The 19113-nt window shown below is 40.2% G+C and overlaps 1 non-coding gene across 1 annotated transcript; it reads left to right on the top strand.

Moving 5' to 3' along the window:
• Window positions 1-2531: 2531 nt before the first annotated feature.
• LOC122039337 lies at window positions 2532-2637 on the top strand. The gene has a single exon (XR_006128176.1). It is a non-coding gene; the product is annotated as a small nucleolar RNA R71 (small nucleolar RNA).
• The last annotated feature ends 16476 nt before the right edge of the window (window positions 2638-19113 follow it).

Here is a 19113-nt window from a genome sequence, read left to right as displayed (position 1 = left end):
TGCCCATCTTGAAAATTTGGTCTTGCCCCCATAGATGGTCCTTGATCTTGATTATTTCTGTAAGAAAAATTGGGATGGCTCTTCCATCCAGGGTTATAAGTATTTGAGTATGGGTTGTTCTGCCTTTGATTGTAACTCATGATTGCATCACATTGTTCCAGTTGATTGATTTGTGCAGTGATAGCTCCCAATGGACATGAGTCATTTGAGTGCTCTGAACTCCCACATACTTCACAAGATGTACTAATAGCATTGACCATATTAGCACTAGTCCCCATATTCTCAAATTTCTTTGTAAGAGCGTCCAATTTTGCAGACAAAAGAGTGACTGCATCTACATCAAACTTCCCTGATGCTTTAATTGTTGGGTTTACAGAAGAATAGCCACCACTTCTTTCATTTGCCCATTGATGATGATTTCGTGCTACACTGTCAATAATTTCTGTTGGGTTTTTCGGGCCGCGAAAACCGCTTTTCGCATCGCGGAAACGCCGAATCACCCAAAGCCGTAGATCCGTGCAAAGAAAAATTTCAAAAACACAAATACGAGTTTTATACTACGATCTACAGTAGATCTACAAAGGAAAAACCATTTTACCTTCGATGCGTGCCCTTGCAAAATCCCGCTCGTCCAAGGTACTTGTCGGATCTTCAAAGTATCAAGGTAGATACTTCTCTAGTGATATCCACACGAACAAGGAGTGTCTCTCACACTCAAAGGATGGAGAAGAGAGCCCCAAGTGTGCTAGCACTTTCTAGAGCTCTCGGATAGGATTTAAATGGAGGGAAAAAGAAAGAAGAAAGGAAACTCTTACACTCAAGAAGTAGTCTCCTCTTTTGTGACCTTCACCCTTTCTTTCTTCTCTTGGAATACAACTCAACCACCTTCTCTCCCTTCATGGAACCCACGACCAAAAGAGAGGAGAAAGCAAGAGAGAGCTAAGGAGGAAGAAGATGGAATGAATGAGAATGAATTGCATTCACTCTCCTTCATGTGTGTGTAACCCCTTCCCATTTAATGTGGCCATTAAAGAGGGATTTGTAACCTCCATGAGGTGTCACACACATGTGCAACCATGATGATGTGGAGCATCATCAATGGTCCACCTTATGCCAACTCACAAATGAGGTGGCAAATGGTCAATTCAAAATTGACCTTTGATCTTCCTTCTCAAATCAAGTCAAACTTGACCAAATCTCTCTCATGGTTGATCTAATCTAACCATTTGATTCAAGCCAACTTAATATAATGAATCTAATTCATTTAATTAAATTGATTTAATGAGTCATAATCCAAATTAGACTCATTGAACACATGAATCAACTTGAGTCTAACTCAATTAGCCCAATTTGGATTACTCTTAATCCAATTTGGTTCATCACATGAACCTAATCCAATTGGTTCATCATATGAACCTAATCTCCATCCACTTGTTCTTTGTGTGTGACCCAATAGGTTCTTGTAACGTTGGCAATGTTTCTAAACTCCTTTAGAAACATAAGCAATGAGCGGCATCTAGCAATACATCATTGCTACCCAAGTTACAAGAATGTTGAGATCCAACATCACCTTGTGACTACTAATTGTGACTCCTCACAATATGTGACAAGTGTCCTTCTATCCTAGACATCTAGATTGATTAATGTGAGGCATAGACCGTGTCATCCTCTAATCAATCTAAATCTTGAACTCCAAGTAGACTCACTCGATCAAATGAGCTCAACATCTAATCTTGACTAATTTGGGCATGGCCATGCACTTCGTGGTCTCACTCTATCAAGAATAGCGATGTCGCTCCCGTCATATGGGAGGGATAGATCTCATCTACATCACTCACATCCCTCTGCATAATTCGTTACATACCCAGTAATCGCCTTTATAGTCCACCCAGTTACGGGTGATGTTTGACGAAACTAAAGTACATAACTCCTTATGTAGGGATCCATGGTGACTTCAGGTCTAAGGACTAATAGTCATATTAATAGCCACATGAGAAAGTATATGACACTCATATAACGATCCATGATACTTTCTCATGGCGGGTCATTCAGTATACATTCTCCAATGTATACCCATGTGTCAGCATGATATCTCTATATCCATGACTTGTGAGATCAAGTCATCGAGCTGACCTACATGCTAGTCTTATTGCATTAACATTGTCCCTGAATGTTAATACTCGACTAGGAATGATTTAGAGTAGTGTTCCCTATATCATCTCACTATCGATTCAACTAATCGATTGATATAGGTATGAACCTTCTACTCAAGGACGCTATTATACTTAGTCTATTTGGCACTAATACAAATAAGTATAATAACCAAACAAATGCCTTTATTAATATACAAGAATATGATACAATGAGTCCATACAATCATCAAATGATTGGCTCTAGGGCTCTAACTAACAATTTCTTCAGCTTCATCTAAACTTTTATTCATAAGTGCCCCTCCAGCAGCTGAATCAAGGGACACTTTGGTATGATAGTTGATACCATTATAAAAAGTGTGCAACACTAACCATCTTTCCAACCCATGATGTGGGCATTGTCTGAGCATACTATTATATCTATCTCATGCTTCAAAAAGAGATTCTGAGTCAGTTTGCTTGAAGCTTGCAATTAAATTCCTCATATGAGCTGTTTTGCTTGGTGGATAGAATTTATCAAGAAACTGTTGCTCACACTGCTCCCAAGTGGTGATGCTATTAGGGGCCAAAGAATTCAGCCATTGCTTTGCCCTATCTCCTAAAGAAAACCCAAATAATAATAATCTAACTGCTTCTGAAGGAACTCCATTCATTTTCATAGTACCACATATTTCATAAAAGACCTCTAAGTGTTGATTGGGGTCTTCATGAGGTCCTCCACCAAATTGGTTCTGCTGCACCATAGATATAATTGCGGGTTCGATCTCAAAGTTATTAGCTTCCACTGAAGGTCTTGAAATACTAGATCGAAAACCTCTTGCATAAGGTGCAGCATAATCCTTGAGTGGTCTATTCGCCATGTTCAAATGTTCCTGTTCTTCAATTTGCCTTTACAGAATTCTTCTTTTATGGAAAGTTCTGTCAATCTCAGGGTCAAAAGGAAAGAATCCCCCGACAAAGTTAGATCTTCACATACACAAGAACAAGATAGCAAATGACAATTTAACAGAAAAAGAAAGAAAAAAATAAAAGAATAAAAAATGCAGAATTGAATTTGTACAAAAAGAATTAACAAGAAGTAAAAGTTATACAAGAAAGTAAAAACAGAAATCTCAGGGTCAAAAGGAAAGAATCCCCCTGCAAAGTTAGATCTTCACATACACAAGAACAAGATAGCAAATGACAATTTAATAGAAAAAGAAAGAAAAAAATAAAAGAATAAAAAATACAGAATTGAATTTGTACAAAAAGAATTAACAAGAAGTAAAAGTTATACAAGAAAGTAAAAACAGAAATCTCAGGGTCAAAAGGAAAGAATCCCCCTGCAAAGTTAGATCTTCACATATACAAGAACAAGATAGCAAATGACAATTTAACAGAAAAAGAAAGAAAAAAATAAAAGAATAAAAAATGCAGAATTGAATTTGTATAAAAAGAATTAACATGAAGTAAAAGTTATATAAGAAAGTAAAAACAGAAATCTAATGATTAGTTACAACTATGCAATATGAAAGGAAAACAAATGTTATGTTTAGTCTAACTCAATTGATAATTCCTAATGTTATAGCGCAGTCCCCGGCAACGGCGCCAAAAACTTGTTACGCTCCGCAAGTGTACAAAAATGTCGCAAGTAATATAAAAGATTATCGTTTCCACAGGGAATGGAATAAGCACTAGAAATGTCTCAATGCGAATTAGCTAAACAACTATCCAATTGTTTCAAATGCAAAGTGAAGGTAAACAAATCTAATATTAAAGATCAACAAACAAGAGTTTAGTGTTTTGGGTTATGATAAAGGGAGATTCTAGGAGTTTCGGTTTCTTTGTAAGATTTCTTGAATGTAAATGGTTCACCAATTCTTATCCCTCAATTGCCAAACACTTGTAGAAAATTGTCGGTTCTCTCTTGCAATAGATAACCGGCTAAGGACTGAGAAATGTATCTAAATATGATCAATTAGACGTGAACCTACGTTGTCCTTACACAGAAGCGCACCTATTACTATGCCTTCCTCGGATATCAACATAGAAGCCCACAACTTATTAATCTATCAAGATACAAGAAACTAATCATAAGATCCATCCTACTCTCTTGAATATTCATATTTCGTCTTCAACATTATCTCTCAAACGTCCTTACACGGGCTTGCACCTGTCACGTGGATCCCTCGGATGATCGAGTGAGAGTTTATCTTTACAAAGTCCACAAGAAATCCAAACAATCAATCAAGAATGAGAATTAAGCACAAATCACCATTAATCATCCAAGATCTAATTGATACAAGCAAGACAATGTCATTGAAACAAGAAAATGGCAAATCCATAAGAGATTACATCAATCCATCATACAAATACTCCCTTAATCCTAGAATACAAGATCTACTCCATGAATCGAGGAAGAATACCCGAAGAAATAAAGATTACAAGCATTTCTTAAATCCCCAATCCAAGAAACCAAGAAAAGGGGGAAAGAGAAAACTTATCTACGAAGAAGCCTCGTCTTCGGATCCAATCCTCACTCTGGAGTCGAAATCGTCAAGAACTCCCCTCGAATCGCCCAAAAATCCTCCCAAGAATGGGAGGAAACCACCAAATCTTGCCTTCTCCCAAAGGGGGAGAGATCCCCTTTCAATTCATGAAGGAGGGGTTAAATAGAGGAGGAAATCGGGCGCCACACGACCCCATGACACGGCCGTGTGAGATTCACACGGCCATGTCCAGTTTCTTCTCTGCCAAAGCTGCACGGCCGTGTGACTCTGGAAATGCTACACGGTCGTGTGGTGCACACGGCCACCACCTGCTTGGCCTCTGGAAACCTCACACGGCCGTGTAGATCTACACGACCATGTAAGGCATCTGCTTTAATTTCTTCAAATCAAGACACGGCCGTGTGAGATTCACACGGCCATGTCCTCTTCCCTTCCTGTTAAAACTACACGGCCGTGTGTGGTACACGACCTGATGCTCTCTCCCTTCAATTCCTTCCAAGTTTGCCCGAGGACGCATAATCTTCACCAATTTCGACTCCTGTGTACAGAAAATGCACAAAAAGTAGATCTCCGAACCAAAAGAGTAAATATGCTAAAAGGAAAGCTGGAAGTATAAAAGTGCATAGATCAAGCATGCTCAAAGTATGTAAATGTGCATAAAAACATGCATAAAAGAGTATATAATCTACGCACATCATTATCACCTGATGCAATCTAGGCGGCAACAACTTCTCCTTGTTATACGATGTCTCGTATTGGGTGGTACTTGCGCTCTATTGTGTTTACTTGCCTTATGAACTTATGGTTTCTTCGATTTTGCTGCTGCACCTATTATTATTACAATAAATTGTAATAATTTTTGGGCAAACCAGAAATCATGTCTAGGTCCATCATGAAGTTTCTGAGCCATATAACTTCTATAGTTGCCTCAGAGGCTGCCACATACTTAGCTTCTATGGTGGAGTTCGAAAAAACACCTATGCTTAACACTCCTCCATTGTTATGGCTTCACCTCCTAAAGTAAACACAAAACTCCGAGGTCGACTTACTATTATCCCTATCTGATTGGAAGTCAAAAATCCGTGTAATCTTCAGGGAGCAAATTATCTGCTTGGTAAACCAGCATATAATCTTTAGTCCTTCTCAAGTACTTTATTATATGCTTTACAGCAGTCCAATGTCCCTGTCCAGGGTTACTTTAATATCTGCTAACCATGCTCACAGTAAAACAGATATTTGGTCTCGTGCATAGCTTAAATTAGGCTTCCTACAACTGAAGCATAAGGAACTGCCTTCTTTTTCTTTTGATGTCTTTAGAGATATCTATTTAGATAAAGTTACTCCATGCCTGAAAGGTAGAAAAACCTTTCATGGAGTCTTGCATGCTAAAATGAGTTAGGATCTTATTGATATATGAAGCTTAGAATAAACACAATATTCTTTTCTTGCGATCCCTTATTACTTTGATCTCGAGAATATGTGCACATGCTCCCAAGTCCTTCATATCAAATTGCTTGGACAACCATACCCTTACTTCTAACAACACATTGATATTGTTTTCAACTATCAAAAATGTCATCTACGTATAGTACAAGAAATACCACCACGTTTCCATCACACTTCTTATATACACAAGACTTATCCGGACTCTGAATAAATCCATATGACTGGATTACTTCATTAAACTGGATGTTCTAAGACCTTGAAGCTTGCTTCAGTCCATAAATGAATCGATTGAGCTTGCACACTAGATGCTCTTTGCCTTTTTCAATGAACCCCTCTGGTTGCTTCATATTGATATTTTCTTCAAGACTTCCATTGTAACGACCCGACCCTCTTAGCCCATTTGGTGGCCCATTTGGCGACCTCTCATGTCGTCGACCGTCGACCCTTATGTCGTCGGCCCATTTGGCAACGTCTAATGTCGTCGACCGACGACCCTTGGCCGTGCCGTTACTCACTAGGACTTTCCACCCCTGGTCAGTGGATTTTTGCCTCCCCCAGGATTCGAATTCTAAACCTCCAGGCTTAAGTATTAGAGTTTATGAATCCTGGTAATCAAGTGAGATGAATAAGGCGCCTTTTTATTGTAATGACCCGGCCCTCTTGGACCATTTGGCGGCCCATTTAGCGACCCTTAGGTCGTCGACCGTCGGCCCTTATGTCGTCGGCCCATTTGGCGACCTCTCATGTCGTCGACCGACGACCCTTGGCCGTGTCGTTACTCAGAAGGACTTTCCACCCCTAGCAGTGGATTTTTGCCTCCCCCAGGATTCGAACTCTAAACCTCCAGGCTTAAGTATTAGAGTTTATGAATCCTGGTAACCAAGTGAGCTCATCTCACTTGGTTACCAGGATTCATAAACTCTAATACTTAAGCCTGGAGGTTTAGAGTTCGAATCCTGGGGGAGGCAAAAATCCACTGCCAGGGGTGGAAAGTCCTAGTGAGTAACGGCACGGCCAAGGGTCGTCGGTCGACGACATGAGAGGTCGCCAAATGGGCCGACGACATAAGGGCCGCCAGTTGGGCCGCCACAAGGGTCGCCCAAGAGGCCAAAGGGTCGGGTCATTACAATAAAAAGGCACCTTTTTATTGTAACGACTCGACCCTCTTGGCCCATTTGGCGACCCATTTGGCGACCCACGGGTCGTCGACCGTCGGCCTTTATGTCGTCGGCCCATTTGGCGACCTCTCATGTCGTTGACCGACGACCCTTGGCCGTGCCGTTACTCACTAGGACTTTCCACCCCTGGCAGTGGATTTTTTCTTCCCCCAGGATTTGAACTCTAATCCTCCAGGCTTAAGCATTAGAGTTTATGAATCCTGGTAACCAAGTGAGATTACTTAAGCCTGAAGGTTTAGAGTTCGAATCCTAGGGGAGGCAAAAATCCACTGTCAGGGGTGAAAAGTCCTAGTGAGTAACGGCACGGCCAAGGGTCGTCGGTCGACGACATGAGAGGTCGCCAAATGGGCCGACGACATAAGGGCCGACGGTCGACGACCCGATGGTCGCCAAATGGGCCGCCAAATGAGCCAAGAGGGTCGGGTCGTTACATCCATTAAGGAAAGCTGTCTTGACATCCACTTGCCAAATCTCATAATCTATTTAAGCAGAAATAGATAAAAGAATCCAGATAGACTTAAGCATGGCTACCGATAAAAAAAGTTTCCCTTTTTCAACAAGCCTTGCTTTGAAAGTTTCCATTTTCCCGTCTGTCCCTCTTTTTCTATTGTAGACCTGTTTACACCCAATAGTTTTTACACCATTTGGTGATTCTACAAGCTCCCAGATTTAATTAGAATACATAGATTCTATTTCTGTATTCATTACGCCTTAGAGTGGCCATGGAGGCGCCTCAAGCAGGATAAGCGACGAAGGTTTCTTCGCTAATCCACGCAACCGACTCGGGAGGCTTAGAGGCGCCTCAGACTGGCTTGGAGGCACCTCCAGCACTGTATAAAAGAAGCTCTCGAGCAGCAAGTTAATCATTCAATTCCAAAGCATCCTTTCTGCATCCTACTGCTCAAGAGACACCTAGAAGTGCTGTAACAACACCCCGACGACCCGAAACATTAATTTTGCTAATCTTGTTGTCAGTATAATTTATTTTTAGTACACTTAATTGTAAATTTTTATTGTACCAAACTTTCAATATTATAGTTGTTGCCCACCGGAAGCGATTAATGATCGCGGGCCTCGGAGTAGGAGTCGTCACTGGCTCCGAACCAAGTAACCAACTTATGTTAGCGTTTGTTCTTTTCATTATTTCCACTGTGTTTATCTACTCGATACATTTTAAATCGAACGAAATATCCACGAGCGTTATTCACCCCCCCTCCCCTCTAGCGTATTTCCATCCAACAATTGGTATAGCGAGGTCGCTTCGATTTGGTGCAACCATCAGTCAAGCAAATTTTTTCGTGGTCTTTTCAATTTTTCGAAGTCAATCAGAATTAGTATAATTGCTAAATTTCGATATGTTTTTACGTTCGAATTGATTTTTGCTCAAAGTTGGTGCAACACCACTCGAGTTCGTGTTCTTTTTATTATACATCCCGCACTGCTAATCCAGGATCAAGTCCTGGGATTTGTTTTTCTTTTTATTGTGTGCTAGATTCTTTAATGGCTCTCCAAGAAGGTTTTAGCACAGTCCGCCTGCCACTCTGTTCCTGTGAGGACTTTGGCTATTGGAAGAACTGGATGAAATACCACCCTAAGACGTAAGTCGAGATGTGGATTATTATCCAGACTGGTCTCGAACTTCCATGTGACGACGCAGGAGAAATAGTCTCATGCATCAATTGGGACGCCAGTATAAAGAAGAAGGTTGAAGCCAATGCCAAAGCAACCTGCATGCTATAATGCGGACTGTCAAAGAAAGAACTCAATAGAGTAGGACCCTTCTCGAGCACCAAAGAACTATCGGAGAAGCTGATCGAACTCCACGAGGGCATTTCCGACGCTAAAGTAAGTAAACGCGATTTAATTCTGAATAAATTGTATAATATTAAATTGCAGGAAGGTGAGACGGCTACCCAACTCCACGCCCGGATACAAGACCTAGTCAACGGGCTTCATGCAATCGGCCAAAGGTTGGAAAATAGGGGCGTTATAAGGTATGCACTCAACGTTTTTCCGAGGAATACCTTGTGGCCATCCATGGTAGATGCGTACAAGGTATCCAAGGATCTCTCATCAATAAAATTAGATCAACTTTTTTTTTGAATTTGAGATGCATGAGCAGACTAATGCATGCCCAACCGAGAAGGGTATAGATTTGGTTACAGGTACAAGCAGAACCCGAGAAACTAAAACAAAGCGCAAAACCAAACCCGAGTCCAAAAACACATAAGACGCAGATGACGACGACGAGGTTATTTCTAAACTGATAAAGCTTGTACGAAAGATTTACAAATTAAAAAAGGCAACTCAAACAAACTCGAAGGACAAGACTGGAGTCACTTGCTACGGCTGTAACCAGAAGGGACACTATAAGCCAGATTGTCCAAACAAGAAGAAAAGAAGGAAGGTATTGAAGGCGACTTGGTCCGAGTCGTCAAATGAATCCGAGACTGATGAAGAAGAACCGGCGAGCTTCCTCGCGTTACTAGTACAAGCAAACATCGTCGAAATCGAGTCCGAGTTCGAATCTGAAACTAAGAGCGAGTCAAAGATCGAGTCCAAGCAAAGCCACGGATCCACATCCGTTTCCGAAGGCCCGACCCCACTGTAAGTTCTCTACTCGCCGAGACTCAATTTGATGACTTGCAAAAACTAGTACCTTACTTATTAAAGAAGCTGGCAAAATCCAACGTCCGGGTCAAGTCGCTCCAAAAGAAGGTAACATCCCTTAAGGAGGCGACTGCCTTGAGTTCTTTAAATGAGCTAGTTCAAATTGGATGTTCAACTCAAGTCCAACAACTTGTGGAAGAAAATTCCAATTTGAAAATTCAAATTAAAGAACTCAAGGACATGTTGGAACGGTTCACTTTGGATTCCAAGAATCTGGATCTGATTCTTGGAAAACAACGAGCCGTTTACAACAAATCTGGACTTGGATTTAAAACCAAAAGAAAATATAAATCATATCTATCCCTAGTTAATAGAAATAATAGAAACATAGTCCAAGCATGGGCCCCCAAGTCAAACTTGGATAATCAAGTTGGACTTGGAATATATTGGGTCCCCAAGGATCAGATCCATTACCTTGATAGACCATATTGAGGCTATGATCTAGGAGGAGCCAATAAAAAGACTATTTTTATCATAAAATGAATTGTTTGATGCTTGCCTTTTCTACTCATTATTATACATGTTTAGATTAGGATAGTTTAAGGACGTAGGCATAATTTACACTTGTTAGTTAAACCTAGGAGTTCCAAAAAGAAAATTAAATATATATTTTCTTTGAGCGGTTCTGTCTATAAAGTGCTCGATGATCCCATATCCAAGAAGGTCTATTGTCTCACCACTGACTGGGAACCAATCTTTGAAATGTGTCTTTAATTGACTAATTGGAAAACCTAAGTTTAATTCAAATGCAAATTAATACTTAGAAATAACCTAAATTAAAGATAACCATCTCACAAAATTACTTAAGGTTACCTGATTGATAATTTAGAATCGGGCAAGATGGATCTAGGTTCAAATAAATTCAACTTGTTCAAATTAATTTAATCAAATTTAATTAAAATCAACTAAACCAAATCAAAATTTATTTCAAAATTATTTGAAAAATCTTTTAAAAATCAATTTCAAAATTATTTGAAAAATACTTTAAAAATTAATTTCAAAATTATTTTAAAAATCCTTTAAAATCAATTTCAAAATATTTGAAAAATCCTTTAAAAATCAATTTCAAAATTATTTGAAATTCCTTTAAAAATCAATTTCAAAATTATTTGAAAAATCCTTTAAAAATCAATTTCAAAATATTTCAAAAATCCTTTAAAAATCAATTTCAAAATATTTTAAAAATCCTTTAAAAAATTTATTTCAAAATTATTTTTTAAAAAATATTATTTGAAAATCATTTCAAAATCATTTGAAAAATTACTTAAATAATACTTTGAAAATTATTTCAAAATCATTTGAAAAATTATTTTTAAAAAAATACTAAATGAAAAATTATTTTAAAAAAATACTTTGAAAATTATTTCAAAATCATTTGAAAAATTATTTAAAAAAATACTTTAAAAATAATTCCAAAATCATTTGAAAATTTTTTGAAACAATACTTTGAAAATAATTTCAAAATCATTTGAAAAATTATTTAAAAAATACTTTGAAAATTATTTCAAATCCTTCTATAAAGCTTTCAAAAGAATTTAGCATAGTATTTCTTAAAATAATCATTTAAAGAAGCTTAGTTTTTGTTGACAGTACTAAGGTTTTTCAAAACACTTTCAAAATTAACTAAGTGTTTTTCAAACATTTTTTCAAATTTAGCTACTCTTCAGGGGGAGCTAAAAATTACATGAAAAAAAGAATCCTTCTCCCTAAGAAATTTCTTTTTGATTTATGTCAAAGAGGGAGAGAGATCAAAGTTAAGTAAGGAGGGAATATAAGGAATTTTTCTTTTCTTATCTCATTTATTCCTTTGCTTTAAATTCCTAATATTACTGCTATATTTACTTAACTTTGAACTATATTGCCATAATAAAAAAGGGGGAGATTGTTGGTGCAGGAAGCATCAATGATCGAACCTATGTTTTGATTATGTCAAAGGGTTCAAAGTTAAGGTATTTTGTTATCTGATATCTTGAATGAGCATTGCAGGAAAGTCCTAAGTTTACTTAGGCAAAAGTCCTAGCTGCGGTTAGGCAAAGGGAAAACCCAAGGGGGTAGTAACCCTAGGTCATAGGGGGTGGTAACCCTATGCAGAAAGTCTTAGCGGGTCGGAGCTTTGGGCAAAATCCTAGGGGGAGGTAACCCTAGGTTGAAATCCTGGTGTCGCGAACCGGGTAGAAGTCTGGACGGGTCATGGATTGGACGTCCAGCATGAAGATTGGAAGCATCAAACGCTGAGCAAAAGTCCAGTTGGTCTGGAGGACCGAACTGTTGGTTGGTCCTAGGAAGATCGTACCGGTTCCACTGTACAAAATTTTGTACAAGTGTCGAACCTTTCCTAAACAACCTATTGTGTTCTTTAGAAGTTAAATTAGGAATCGCAAACGAAACTTAACATCATTGATTCCAAATTTAACTTATCTGTTCTTAATAGTTTAGATTTGGATCACAAGCGGAACTTAACACTATTGATCCAAATCCACCTATGTTATAAATTTAATTAAATATTAATATCCAAAATTGACTTCCAGGACTACATGGTGTGGCACATGACCTTCTTGGGTATGGGAGCATCCACCACCGCCTAGACAAAACCTTTTAAAGAAAGCTAATATTTAATTTCCTTATATATCTCTAGGTTTAACCAAAAGGAACAATTGAATCACAAATTCAAAAAATAAAAAAAAACACAAACTCGAATAACAAATTCAAAAAACTAGAATCTAATGCCTCTTGTGTTTGGAATTCTTATAAAGAAAAATAACTAGCATGATGCGGAAAATAATTACAAGTTATACCTTTCCTTTGTATGCTAATAACCTCGAGATATTCTACCGTATTCCTCGTGTAAGATCTTGGGAAAATTTAATTAATAGGGTTATTTGGAAAATAGCCTTATAGAATTTTTTTCAGAATTTTTAGAAATTTTATGGGAATTTTTCCGAGCTCGTTAGACGGGTTTTGAGGGGATCAATTTCGGGTTCAGATTAAAGCCTGTTTAGGATACCCGTTTAAGTGAGAAAATGTCTTATTTATATAATTCCTTTTCTTCCTTTTCTTTTATTCCTTTCTCACTTAAAACGCCGATCCCTCACCCGAAACCTCCTTCCTTCCCCTCTGCTTGAAGCCAACCTCCCCTCTTTCTCTGTTCCCTCTCTCTCTTGTGGATGAAGCAAAGCCGATGGACTTCCGGCGATCGTCGATCTCGACCTAGTGGAGCAGTCGCCGGTACAGATCCGAACGTGGGTGACCTAATCCAGCCTTAGGTGAGAGCATCGATCTCTTTCCCCTCTCGGTGTCGCCGTCGATGCCAAAAATCCCGATCGCCTGCAAGCTCATCACAGGTAGAGATCTTCCTCTCAGTGTGCTTTGTCACGGTTAGGTTCTTTCGGTTATTGAAGGGCGATCCTCTTCTCCCTTTCTTTCTACATCGCTGGATTTCCACTAGATTAGGGCTTGATTTTGGTTATCTCTAGCCGATTGACCTTCGTTTCCTCCTTGAGCTATTCACAGAATGATCTGTGTATCCTCAAGTTAGATCGGATTGGATGATACCTTCTGGAGACAATCGATTGAGGTAAGCTTAGGTCTTCTTCTCTGTTATCGATACTCTATTCTTGATCCTCATCTTCTTGTGGTTGATTTAGGTTTCGGTGTTGTTGGGCAGAGGCTTGAAGGGTTGTTGCGTGATCCATGATCTCCACTGATTGATTCCTGTTGTGATCTGATTGATTTCCAATGAGGTTGAGTATCCTGTGGATCTGGAATTGGGTTCTGTGGCTTCTTGGTTCCGGCAGCACCCCAACCAGTACCTCCTCCGGTTTCAACAATCAACAATGGTTGTAAATTGAGGATCTTGTCTGGTCCAGCAAATCACTTTGTTTTCCAGCTGCTCAATTGAGGTATGTTGAGGAGTAATTGATACATGTTGATGAATTAGGTTTATGTGTTGAATTAGGCATGATTAGTGGTTGTTTATGGTTAGATCTAAATGCTTAGATTAATTTAATGGAATGATTAGGGTTAAGATAATTAACCCTAATCGACAATTGGATTTAATTTAGGTATTAAATAACAAATCTAATTGGTGATTAGGGATTAGGTAACTAACCCTAATTGACCGTTAGATTTAATTAGGTAGGTTGAGATTGTATTGATTAGGGTTTTGCCCTAATTTAGTATTAGGGATTTTATTTAGCTATTCATTTGGATTTAGCTAAATAAAATATATATATATATTGTTTGTTTGTTTGTTTGACACAGGACTCTGATTCGAGACAGACGGCTCGACATTGGATTTGGCGTGATACTACCTGCTATTTGAGGCGGGTACCCTTTGACTTATCTTTTGATACTGTCTTATGATATGTATAGTTTATATATAATTACTAGTGGTAGATGGTAGATTTATCTCTTCCCTAGTCTTGGCTTAGTTGATACCTATCACATGCTTCTTCTGTTAGTTGCTTTACTTTAGATCTGAATGATTTTATCTTTTTCCATGTATATATATGTTTATGGAGATGGATAGGTACATTTAGTGTTACTTTCCACTAGATTAGTTGCTATAAGTACTTGTTATATGTTGTTGGATTTATGTTGCTTATATCTCTGTTATATATACGTTTACCTTTTTGGCACCTACGCATATGGAGGAGGATATGTTCAGGTATGACATACTGTAGCCGCACGCACCATATTGCTTGATTGCATGCTGGGTGATGGACGACTCCAATATTGTTGAGCTCGTCGGCTGGCTACATGAGGGCCTGCACACAGCGTTACCACTGCATGGGTAGTGGCACAACACTCAGGGTGTGTATGGCAGGTTGCTCGGTGGTGCACCGCCAGGGTGCTCATGGGTAGCACGATACAGCGGGGTTGCAGCCGGGATCCCTCCCCGTCATCGCGTACCGGGAGATGAGAGCATTGCGCTCCCTCACTATGTCTGAGGTAGGAGGATAGGTGTACTCCGACAGCATCCCGTCCACTCGGTCACTCATCAGGGGTAGTGATGGCAGAGTGCACGGTGTCACAGCCCCACCCACTCGGTCTCGCCATCGCGTGTGAGATGGCTGACTGGCGTTAGGGGTGACCATGTCATATTGCATCATATGCACAGAATGCATTTATTGTGATTGTTGCATATTGGATGTTGCACTTGGGTGACTGCATATGATTGACATGCATACAGGATACATGCTTATTTGCTCTGACTATCTTTATCTGTGATTGTCCACAGTCATTTGCCCAAGCCTCGCAGGTGAGTACAGTTTATTTCAGTATTGCATTTCTTATTATTCTTGCAGTAGATTGTATTACATGCCTATTGTTGGTTACTGCAGTTTATTCAGTTATGCATACTTGTTTCCTATTAGGAGGCTATACTATATGTTGTACTGTTAGGATACTGTACCATAGGATTGTTGCTGGTAGTTATATGTTGCTGTACATATCTATTGGATTACCTGCTGAGTTCTTTGAACTCACCCTGTCGTTACTATTTTTCAGGTTGAGGCCGTCGGGAGATATTCCAGTCGCTAGCTCGATTATCGTGAGGATTTTCGTTGTCGAATTATATTTTGCTTTTGCATTTTTTTATACTTGTATTGTGGGTTTGTATTGTGGACATTGAACATTCGGGTTTGCTACTTTTGTTTTCCGCTGTGGATTTTCTCATTACTTCGTGGATTTGTTTTCTTCGTTGTAGTGAAGTTGGATGTTTACATTTATTTTCGAGGATTCTATATCTTTTCTTCATTATTAAACTACGTGGATTGATTATATATTGAACTGTGTGGAATGTTGATATAAACTGCGTGGTTTGTTTCTTATTTGTGTTGTATTGTTCCGGCCGTGTGTGGTCGAGTTATAGATATATGTATTCTGGATTCATATTGTCACCCGTACAGGGGAGATGCTGCCGAAATTTCTTCGGATAGGGACTACCTGGGGCGTGACAATTTATTTGGTATCAGAGCTTATTTCTGATACTTGTTTCTCGTGTTCTGGAGTTTACGAGTTTATCTGGGTATTTTCGGATTTGTACGGATTCCGTCGATATTCTCGTTTCGGAATTCCGAGGTATTTTGACGAGGTTCTATTTGGGGGCTAAGCAGTGACATGACATCTCCAGATGACAAATAGGTAAATGAGGTAATTTTATAGTTTTCATACCTGTAGTGATATCTGGGTAACATTTTGTTTACAGATATGACACATACCCGTGTTCTAGTACTTAGACGTGTTCGCACACGTAAGAGGCCGATAGATTCTCCTGAGACAGAGCCTCCAGAGAGATCTGCTAGGGTCGAGCCTGTCCATCAGGGACAGACTCGTCAGGATATTATAGGCACGTCAGATTATTAGATCTCGACGGTTCCGACTTCAGAGGTACATACCTCGACTGTACCACTAGTGGTATCACCTTCAGTATACCCGGCACCCCCCTCTAGTCGTGCCTACTACTGCGTACTTGAGGTACGAGATGAGGCAGAGATCTGGTGGGACACACAACGCTCTATTATAGGTGAGAAACATATTACCTGGACGAGATTTAGGGAGGCATTCGAGAGTCAGTATTTTCCCTCGGCGTATCAGATGGCACGTCGGCAGGATTTCTTGAGTCTTCGATAGAATAACCGCTCAGTGATGGAGTATAATGCCAAATTTAATCGGTTCGCCAGATTCTGTCCTGAGTTAGTTGTCGAGGATAGATCTCGTATGCTTCAGTTTGTTCAGGGACTGGACGGGCATCTTCAGGTGAAGATTTCCGGTCTTGGTATAGTATCATACATAGAGGCACTGGATAGTGCGCTTATGATTGAGCCTGCTCATCAGAGAGTGAATGCAGACAAGAAGAGGAAACAGATTGATCGGACTTCCGGACAGATCCAGTAGCCACAGACTACTGGGCAGCAGTAGAGTAGTCACACTCAGACGGGTCAAGGTACTTCTGGGTCATCTGGACGACCCCAGAAGTCAGGACGCTTTGCATCAGGACGTTCCTGGTCTTCTCAGCAGAACCGGAAACAGTCCACCGGTGACTCACTGCACCCGATGCGGGTCCCGAGATCACATCATCTCTGCATGTACTTGGGACAGTCAGTTTGCTATTATTGCAAACTGCCTGGACATTTGAACCGAGACTGTTCGCTGAAGGCTCAGCATGTAGCTTCCGGGATTTCTATTCCGAGAGGACGGTTTGGTCAGTCCGGGACTCAGCGAGGAGGGTCAAAAGCCCAATCTTCGTATCGTCAGTAGAGGATAGCTTCCCATGTAGCAGCTGCATATGGCTTGCATGGGTAGGAGCATTTCGATGTCCTTGTGGAGAACCCCACGGTATTATGCTTTAGGAATCTCCTGTACTATTCGTCAAGAAGAAGGATGGTACTCTGAGGTTGTGCATCGATTATTGGCAGCTGAATGCAATGACTATCAGGAATAAGTACCCTTTTCCACAGATTGAGGATTTATTTGATCAGCTTAGAGATACATCAGTGTATTCTAAGATTGATCTGCGGTCTGGATATCATCAGCTGAGAGTTAGAGATTCTGATATTCAGAAGACAGTATTTCACACCAGATACGGACATTACGAGTTTTTGGTGATGCCATTTGGGCTTACCAATGCTCCCGCAGTATTTATGGATCTGATGAACTGTATCTTTCTGGAGTACATAGATCAATTTGTTATTGTGTTTATCGATGACATATTGATTTATTCACGTTCCAAGGAGGAACATGCGCAGCACCTTCGCATAGTCTTGGAGACTCTTCGACGACATCATCTGTATGCGAAGTTCAGCAAATGTGCATTTTGGTTATCCTCAGTTGGTTTTCTGGGACATGTGGTGTCTAGTCGAGGTATTTCAGTAGATCCTCAGAAGATCGAGGCTATCACCAGCTGGGAGCAGCCGAAGTCAGTCCGGGAGATTCGTAGTTTCTTAGGCTTGGCTGGATATTACCGACGATTCGTTGAGGGTTTCTCCAGTATTGCTATGCTGTTGACACGTCTGACCAGGAAAGGCGTGAAGTTCACGTGGTCAGAGGCTTGCGAGACCAGCTTCCAGGAGCTGAAGTGGAGATTAGTATCATCACCAGTTTTGGTTTTACCTTCTGGTGATGACGGATTCGTACTTTACACAGACGCATCTCTTCAGGACTTGGGCGTTGTTTTGCTGCAGCATGGTAGGGTAGTCTCCTATGCTTCTCGTCAGTTGAAGGAGCATGAGAAGAACTACCCAGTACATGATTTAGAGCTAGCCGCTATTATCTTTGTTTTGAAGATTTGGCGACATCATCTTTATGGTATTACTTTTGAGATTCTTACTGATGATAAGAGTCTCAAATATATTTTCACACAGAAGGAACTCAATCTCCGACAGAGGAGATGGATGGAGTTCCTGAAGGACTATGATTGTACTATTAGCTACCATCTGGGTAAAGCTAATGTGGTTGCTGATGCACTTAGCAGGAAGTCCAAAGGGACTTTAGCTTGTCACCGAGCTTTAGTCACGGACTTGATTCAGGGATTCTCCGAGTTGGGCCTTGAGGAGCAAGGACGGACAGAGCAGGGTATTCTTGTTACCATGGTTGCTCAGTCGTCGATCAGGATGAGGATTCGAGAGGCCTAGGCCGGAGATCAGCATTTACAGTTCATTGGCAGCCAGATAGCTTCCGGATAGCAGACCGAGTTTACACAAGATGACGAGGGTATTGTTTATTTCCGAAGCAGATTATGTGTGCCTCAGTCTCACCCGGTCATGGAGGAGTTACTTCAGGAGGCTCATCGTTCTAGATTTGCTATCCACCCAGGTGGAATCCGTATGTATCGTGATTTGAGGCGTTCCTATTGGTGGAATGGTATGATGAAAGACATCGCGGAGTTTGTAGCTAGATGTCTTGTCTGTCAGCAGGTGAAGGCTGAGCACTAGAGACCTGCTAGTTTACTTCAGAGGATCTCTATTCCAGAGTGGAAGTGGGAGCATATTACTATGGATTTTGTGGTAGGATTACCTAGGACTTGACGAGGTCATGATGCAATTTGGGTAATCGTTGACCGATTAACCAAATCCGCACATTTTATAGCGATCCGGAAGACTGATTCTCTGGATCGATTAGCAGAGTTATATTATCAAGAGATTATCAGATTGCATGGAGTTCCTTTGAGTATTATATCTG

Source organism: Zingiber officinale, chromosome 1A (genome assembly GCF_018446385.1).
Source record: "Zingiber officinale cultivar Zhangliang chromosome 1A, Zo_v1.1, whole genome shotgun sequence".
Lineage (NCBI taxonomy): Eukaryota > Viridiplantae > Streptophyta > Magnoliopsida > Zingiberales > Zingiberaceae > Zingiber > Zingiber officinale.
This window is presented reverse-complemented; position numbering and strand designations above follow the sequence as displayed.